The following is a 7984-nucleotide window of genomic DNA, read 5'->3' as shown; positions in this document are numbered from 1 at the left end:
GAGGGCTGTGTGGTGCCCGTGATCAAACTCACGCCTCTCACAGGTGAAATCCCTGCTTTGCCTGTTCAGCTTTCTCTCCAGCCCCCAAATGCACTAAATCTTGCTGTCCACTTGGGCCACTGGTGGCTGCCCGGGGTGCCGTGTCCAGGATTCTGGATATGTGATCTGTCAGATCTGTCATCACTGTCACTGTCCTCCCGTTGTTCATCGATTTGTTCGAGCGGGCCCAGTAACGTCTCCACTGGAGACTTTGTTGTTACTGTCTTTTGGCATATCGAATACATCACGGGGAGCTTGCCAGGCTCTGCCGTGCGGGCGAGATACTCTCGGTAGCTTGCCGGGCTCTCCGAGAGGGGCGGAGGAATCGAACTCGGGTCGGCCAGGCTGGCTGCACGCAAGGCAAACGCCCTACAGCTGTGCTATCGCTCCAGCCCATAAGATCTGCCATGGCATCAGTAAACAAGTAGGACTAATTTCTGACAAATGTGTTTACATCCAAGGCTCCCTCCAGCCACGGCTGAGCTTCCTTGCGAAGTATCCTGCTGCGTGTATATCTAGAATGTGACGTTCTCTGCCTCTTAGCAGACGAGATGTATTTCCTGGGATCATCAGGTATTAGAATCTCATGATTCCTTCGAGAGCACTTCGTCTGAGTGTCTTGCTTTATTTACGGAAGGCGAAAACAAGAGAGTGGGAACTTGGCTGTGCAGAGGTCAAGCCTCTAGCTCACCGGGGTTCTCTCTGCCATTGAAGTTCTTTAGGGATGTCTGTTTCCCAGACACAAATCAGTCATTCCCGGGTCTCCCTGCCAGTGGCACAGGGTTCGAGTGGACTCGGCCCAGCTTCTAAGCCCAAGATCTCCCCTTTGAAATCAAAGCCTGGCCCACACTTGCCCAAGGAGTAGCCCAGGAGCCTTGGCTAAATCTTGCTGTGCCGGAGTTTCTTTCTCTGTGACTGAGGCATGAGGACAGCCAGGATGAAACGAGACCGTGGTGGAAGATGGGCAGCGGTGAACAGTCTCCACCAAGGCTGGCTTGGTTGCCTGGAGAATGTTCTAGCAGAAATCAAGCTTCTTCCTGCTTGGAGGATCTTTACGGGGGGCTCACTGTCCGAGGAAACAGTCTCTTCAACCCTGGTCCACGGGGCTGTCACAAAGAACCAGACCGACACAGTGACTGTCCACTAGCCTCAATGTGGTCACAAAGAACCAGACCGACACAGTGACTGTCCACTAGCCTCAATGTGGTCACAAAGAACCAGACCGACACAGTGACTGTCCACTAGCCTCAATGTGGTCACAAAGAACCAGACCGACACAGTGACTGTCCACTAGCCTCAATGTGGTCACAAAGAACCAGACCGACACAGTGACTGTCCACTAGCCTCAATGTGGTCACAAAGAACCAGACCGACACAGTGACTGTCCACTAGCCTCAATGTGGTCACAAAGAACCAGACCGACACAGTGACTGTCCACTAGCCTCAATGTGGTCACAAAGAACCAGACCGACACAGTGACTGTCCACTAGCCTCAGTGTCCTGAGCAGGGTCAGTTTGGTTGTTTATTTGGTTGGGCATCACCTTCCCTGACTCCCATCTGGATCCCCTAGTTCCTGTGACTGATCATTGACAGCAGGACCTGCCCAAAACTCACCCATTTCCCCACCTGGCAACCTCAGTAGCTCTGCCCATGACTTAGCCCCACCCACTTGGGCTGCCACCCTCAGTAATTCCGCCCACTGGGTGGTTCGAAGAGGGTGCGGCATCAGGGGGCAGAAGTGGGGTGAGGTGATGCTGGAGGAACTTTGGGGTTCGGGGGAGCTCTGCACATCGAGGAAGGAGGCCACACTCCTGAGATCTCAGGTCTGTGAACCCATGAGGAAGCGGTAACGTGGAGTCAAGGATTTTCTTTGTCCTCAGTAAGAGAATTTGTGTCAAAGGGCTTGTTCAGAAAACAAAGCCCCCAACCCTCTTTCCAGAACAAAAATACACTTCTTAAAAGGGATCATGGGCTTGCACTCCAGCCTGGCCACCCCGAGGTTGGAGACGCTCAGAAACTTCTGGGTTGGAAAGGAAGCTTCAGTGTTCTTCGAAGCAAAACACACCCCCCACCGGACACACACCCCTGGATGGCACTGAGAAAGCAGAGCCAAGCACTTAAGCCACGGAAGAAGCGGCGGTCACACAGGAGCAGCTGCGTGGGTTAATGAATAAAAGATGCACTCATCGATCTTTAGGGCACAACTGGAGAGCAGATGCATGAGAAAGAGGCGAATTAGATTTTTCCCTGAGATGTAGCACGGATGCGGGTTTGGGCTGGAGCGATTGCACAGCAGGGAGGGGGTTTGCCTTGCACGTGGCCGACCAGGCTTCGATTGCTCCGTCCCTCTCGGAGAGCCCGGCAAGCTCCCGAGAGTATCCCGCCCGCACGGCAGAGCCTGGCAAGCTCCATGTGACGGATTCGACAGGCCAAACACAGTCACAAGTCTCCCAATGGAAACGTTACTGGTGCCCACTCGAGCAAATCCATGAACGACGGGAGGACAGTGCTGCAGTGCGACAGTGGATTTGGGGCTGAAATTTGAAGTTGGCTCAACCCAAACCACGAACAGAAGCAGATGGAGGCACTGCTGTCCATGCCTGTCTGTGTGTGCATGTGCATGTGCTCACATGTGTGTGCGTACGTGTGTGTGCGTGTGTGCATGTATGTAACGTGTCCGTGCACTGGCGTGTGTGTGCATGTGTGTGAGCTTGTGTGTGTATGTGCGTGCGTGTGTGTGCTCATGCATGTATGTGCTTGCGTGCGTGCGTGTGTGTGCGTGCATATGTGTGTGTGTTTGTGTCTATCCTAATCCTAAAATCTGCTACTGGAATCTCTTGTTCTGTCTTTTTCCATCACCTTCTCTGCAGGTGATCACCCTCCCAAGTGGGCTCTATTTACCCTGCCAAATCTCATTCTGAAAACCAACTTTTGAAACGGCAGCTTTAAGAGGACACAACCAAAGCTAAACACCAAGGAACAGCTTAGAGGAATAGTTGAAGTTTGGAAATTGGTGAGCCTTTTAGGTCCCTGTGGGGTGAGCTCATATTTCTAGAGCGTCCTGCTGGCTGGTGCCAGTAGAGGTGACCAGTCTCTCCAGATGGGCTGCGAGACTTTGTGTGCTGGGCTGTAATTGCCCATGACAATTGCGAGCATCTCACTGCACCAAGGAAAAGAAATCCACCAACAAAGGCAGCAATCAGAAGCCCACGCTGTTGATGCAGATGTCCTATTAAAGCCGTGATTGTCTCCATTAGAGAACATTGTCCTTGTGTTCTCGTTCTCTGTTTTAGGTGCCTATTTTTAAATGGTCTTTACCTCTCTCAAACTTTCTGGCACTGCTTTTGTGCAAGAGAACTTCTGTTACTACACAAATATGTCCAAGTATTTCTTGCAATGATTACATCATAAAATTCTAGTTGTAGGTATTGCATTTTGGATTTAGTCACTTCACCTCTCTTATCCATTCATTTATACATACACACGTGCACACACGTATACGTTGACCTGTACACATAAACTACATACACTGATTCATGCCTCCATCTGTCCATCCATCTCTCCATCCATCAGTCATCCATCCATTATCATCTGTTTGCCCATCCATCCATCCATCCATCCATCCATCCATCCACCCACCTGCCTACCTACTCATTCATTCTTCCATCCACCTGCATACCCATCCATCCATCCATCCATCCATCCATCCATCCATCCATCTACCCACCCACTCACCTGCCTACCTGTCCATCTATCTACCTGCCTACCTATCCATCCATCCATCCATCCATCCATCCATCCATCCATCCATCCATCCACCCATCCACCCATTCATCCATCCACTACTCTATCCATTCTACATGTACTGATAACTCTGGTTGTTTTGCCTACCCAGAGCTCTATTCCTTCTTCTTTTAGCAGCAAACCACTTTTTTGGAGGGGAGGAGGGGTGCCCCAATTCACTTTTAAGCTGATCCATCAGCCAACTGCAGGGATGCACAGAAACTGCAGGCCCTGCCACTAGCTCCCCTCAATGACTAGATTCATGGGTCAGATCAGAGCCAGCCTAATCTCATGATCGGTGCCTAAAACTCTTGGAGAAAGGGCCTCTCTCCTGTAGCTGAGATCATCCAGCTCTAGGAAAGTTAGCAGGGGTCCCAGACTCCGCGTGAAGAGAGCAGCCACTGTGCAGAAATGGAGCCCCGAGGTGGGAAGTGGGCGGTCATCCTGACAGTGCTTGGGCGCCTGGATGCGGAATTCAGCTACAGAACCTGGCGTTTCCCGCGGTGAGTGAATAAGCATTTTCTCCCACTGAACTCACTGTGAGCTGGTTTTCTATTGCTTGCGAATGAAAACATTCTGTCTATTCCACGCCAGGCTCCGAGACCAACACAAAGTAATTTCTGGCCCAGGCGTCCTGGTGGAGTGATCAGGAGTGTGAACACCTTCGGATCCTGGCTTCACCACTGGTAGTTTGGGACCTCACATAAGTCTCTAAGTGCTCCTTTCACTCAGCTGGAAAGTAGGTGAAGGGAGAGAGATGATAACCTTTCAGTACCTGTATTGCAAAATTTAACGCCCAAAAAGGGGATGGGTAGAGAAAGAGAGACTGACACAGAGACACAGAGACACATGGGGAGAGAGAGAGAGAGACAGAGACAGAGATACAGAGACACACACGTGGTGGGGGGAGAGAGACAGAGAGAGAAAGAGAGAGACAGAGAGAGATAGAGAGAAAGAAGTGCCTGCTCTAGAGAGAGAGCTGCCATAGAGATAAAATCAGGCTGGGAGGAGGTGGGGGGAGGAAACTCAGGACATTGGTGGTGGGAAATGGACACCGGGAAAGGGACAGGTGTTAGAATATTGTATGTCTGGAATCCAATCACGAACAACTTTTTATCTGCGTGTCTCACAGTCATTCAATTAACAGCTCCCCCCCCCGCCCCCACCACATGCACACAAAGAAAATGGGGGACCTCAGGCAAGAGTCTGCCTCGTAGGTAGTTGAGAGAACAGGTCACCTGGAGTGTGTTTGGTGTGAGGCCTGGTCTCTGGTGAGCATCCACAAGGTGGTTGTGGTCTTTGGACAGCAGGGCCCATTAACAAGGGACAAGGTCACAGCGGTGATCAAGGCCCTCATTGTATCTCTCCTCTCTCTCCCACGTGTGTGTCCCGTTGTTTCTTACAGCAAACACAACAATGCTGCAAGCATTAACACTGTGATACTCAGGGCATCTTTGTGTAAGAGCCAACTCAGCCATGGTGCCATGAGACCTGGAAGCAGGTGTGTCATGTGGGAAGTCAGCCCAAGGACCTAGACCAGCTCCAAACAAAGGCTCTGCACAAAGGCTCTGCACTCAGTCGGCCAGGGCATCACCACCACCATCATCATCATCATCTGTAGGATAACATTGGTTTGTCCTTTCTGCCTTGCCACAGGGAGGTGAGGTTTACTGGGTGACTCCCATCACAGTGCTCCCATGCCTCTGTTTACTCGTAACCTCTTTCTTTGTGCTCTGCCTCCTCAACTGGTCAATCACCTTTATCGCCTAATCAGACTCTGTTCACTTGTAAATATTGCTTTTCTCTTCTCAAGTCCTTTGCATTTTTAATTCAGAGCAACGTCCTTTTTGTGGGCTGGAGCGATAGCACAGCGGTAGGGCATTTGCCTTGCACGCAGCCAACATGGCCGACCCGAGTTCGATTCCTCCGCCCCTCTCGGAGAGCCCAGCAAGCTACCGAGAGTATCTCGCCCGCACCGCAGAGCCTGGCAAGCTCCCTGTGACGTATTTGATATGCCAAACACAGTAACTACAAGTCTCATGATGGAGACGTTACTGGGCCCGCTCGAGCAAATCAATGAACAATGGGAGGACCATGACTTCTGTTCTTTTTGTATGGACTCAGGAAGACAGTTATTGCTATGCTTTTGTAACTTGGGAGTTAATTGACTCCGAATGATATTTCATCATGGGCATCTGTTCTTTCAGCTTAAGCCTCAGCTGCCCTTACTTCCTAGCACCCCAAAAGCAGGGTCCTGACGAGGGACTGGATGGACCCAGAGCAAGCTGTGAGCTGCCCTGGCATCGAAATGGGCCAGGCCAAAGCGCCATCATACTTAACTATAAGTTAAGAGCATGGTCCTGGACAAATTCTGTCACAATCCAAAAAGTAACAGCCGAATTAGGACCCTGCTAGGGTTAGGGAAGACTAATCTGGCCTCAGCACTATAGTCTGAGATCTACAGCGAGATGCCCCCAGGAGAGCCATCCTGTGTCCATACAAAATAATATTGAGAAGTAGGATTAAGATGTTAATGAAGATGTTAATTAAATGATTGTTGGAGTAAGGAAAGGAGAAACACACCCCAGGTGGTATTTCTCTCCTGGGCTGCAGGTGATCAGGGAGGGCTTTCATGTTAATTGTGCTACCAGATCTGGGTGTGTGGTTGCTACAGCCAAGATTGGGAGTTGGGAGAGACTAGGGAGAGATCAAGGTGGTGAGGGGGAGCACGGAGAGATGAGCGAGGGAGACAGGAGGAGAGGGGAATGAGGGGCTTAGTGAGACTGGAACAGGCATGTGGGGAGAATGGAATAAATGGCAACTGATCACCAACCAGCCTGATCCTCATTTCCTCCTTTGTCTGACCATGGCTTTGGCCGTCCTGGGTGGGGAAGTGTCTCGAGACCACAAAACGCAGGAGGCAAGAGAGAGCCGCAGGGCTTCTAGTCTTTTGGCGATTACACAGTCATCACCATCATCATCACGATCACCATCATTATCATCACCATCACCATCACCATCACCATCTCCATCACCATTATCATCATCATCATCACCATCATCACTGTCATCATCCTCATCGTCATCTTCAGCATCGTCATCATCACCATTTTAAAATTTAGGCACTATGATTTATCACTTAATCACTTAAGTGATAAATCACTTAACTTCCCGTTAGTCGTCGATTTGCTCGAGCGGGCGCCAGTAACGTCTCCATTTGTCCCTGTCGCGTGCTAGTGTAGCCCAATGGCATCTGTTCGCTCCGGGAACATGAAGGGCCTCAAACCGATCGTTCATGATCTTGACGAAGAAGTCTGACCATCTGGTAGGTGGGCAGCCACGCGGTCTTTTGACAACCCGTGGAATCCAGTCGGTAACGGCTCTAGTCCAGCGGTCGTCTTTAAATCTCATTACGTGACCAGCCCATCTGATTTTAGACACCTTGGCAAATGAGACAGCGTCCCTGATTCTTGATCGTTGATGGATGTCAGAACTCCGATTCTTTCTCTCATTTGAGTGAAACGTGATATTCCAAGCATAGCTCTTTCTATTCTTCTTTGGGAGACCTGAATGGCGTTCTCATCTTGTTTGCGTAGGGCCCAGGTCTCTGAGGCATATGTTAATGCAGGAAGAACAGTGGAATCAAAGAGATGTGCCCGGAGCCGGAGGTTCTTCGTCCTCTTAGCTATTTCTTCGACGTTCTTGAAGGCGTTCCAAGCCGCTCTCTTCCTCCTGCGCAGCTCGGGTGCCAGGTCATTTGTCATGTTGACCTCTCGACCTAGGTACACATAGCTGTTGCATTCAGAGATGGTCGTTCCGTTGAGAGCGAATGGGGCGTCAGGAACGAGACCGTTTCTCATAAACATTGTCTTCGTAAGATTCAGCTGTAGTCCTACCTTTCCACACTCACGGTCAAAGTCGGCCAGCATTTGTGCCGCTTGGATGATGTTTGGTGTTATTAAAACAATGTCATCAGCAAAGCAGAGGTGGTGTAGTTGCTGACCATCTATCTTCACTCCCATTCCAGTCATCGCATGATGTTCTCGAGGGTGGCACTGAAGAGTTTCGGTGAAATGGTATCACCCTGCCGCACCCCTCTCTTGACATCAACGATCACTTCTTTGTAGAATGGTGAGATCCTGGTAGTGAATCCGCAATACA

The sequence above is a fragment of the Sorex fumeus genome, unplaced genomic scaffold (assembly GCF_029834395.1).
Source record: "Sorex fumeus unplaced genomic scaffold, SorFum_2.1 ptg000053l, whole genome shotgun sequence".
In the NCBI taxonomy this organism is placed as follows: Eukaryota; Metazoa; Chordata; class Mammalia; order Eulipotyphla; family Soricidae; genus Sorex; species Sorex fumeus.
The sequence above is the reverse complement of the archived record's forward strand: the minus strand, read 5'-3'. Positions refer to the sequence as shown.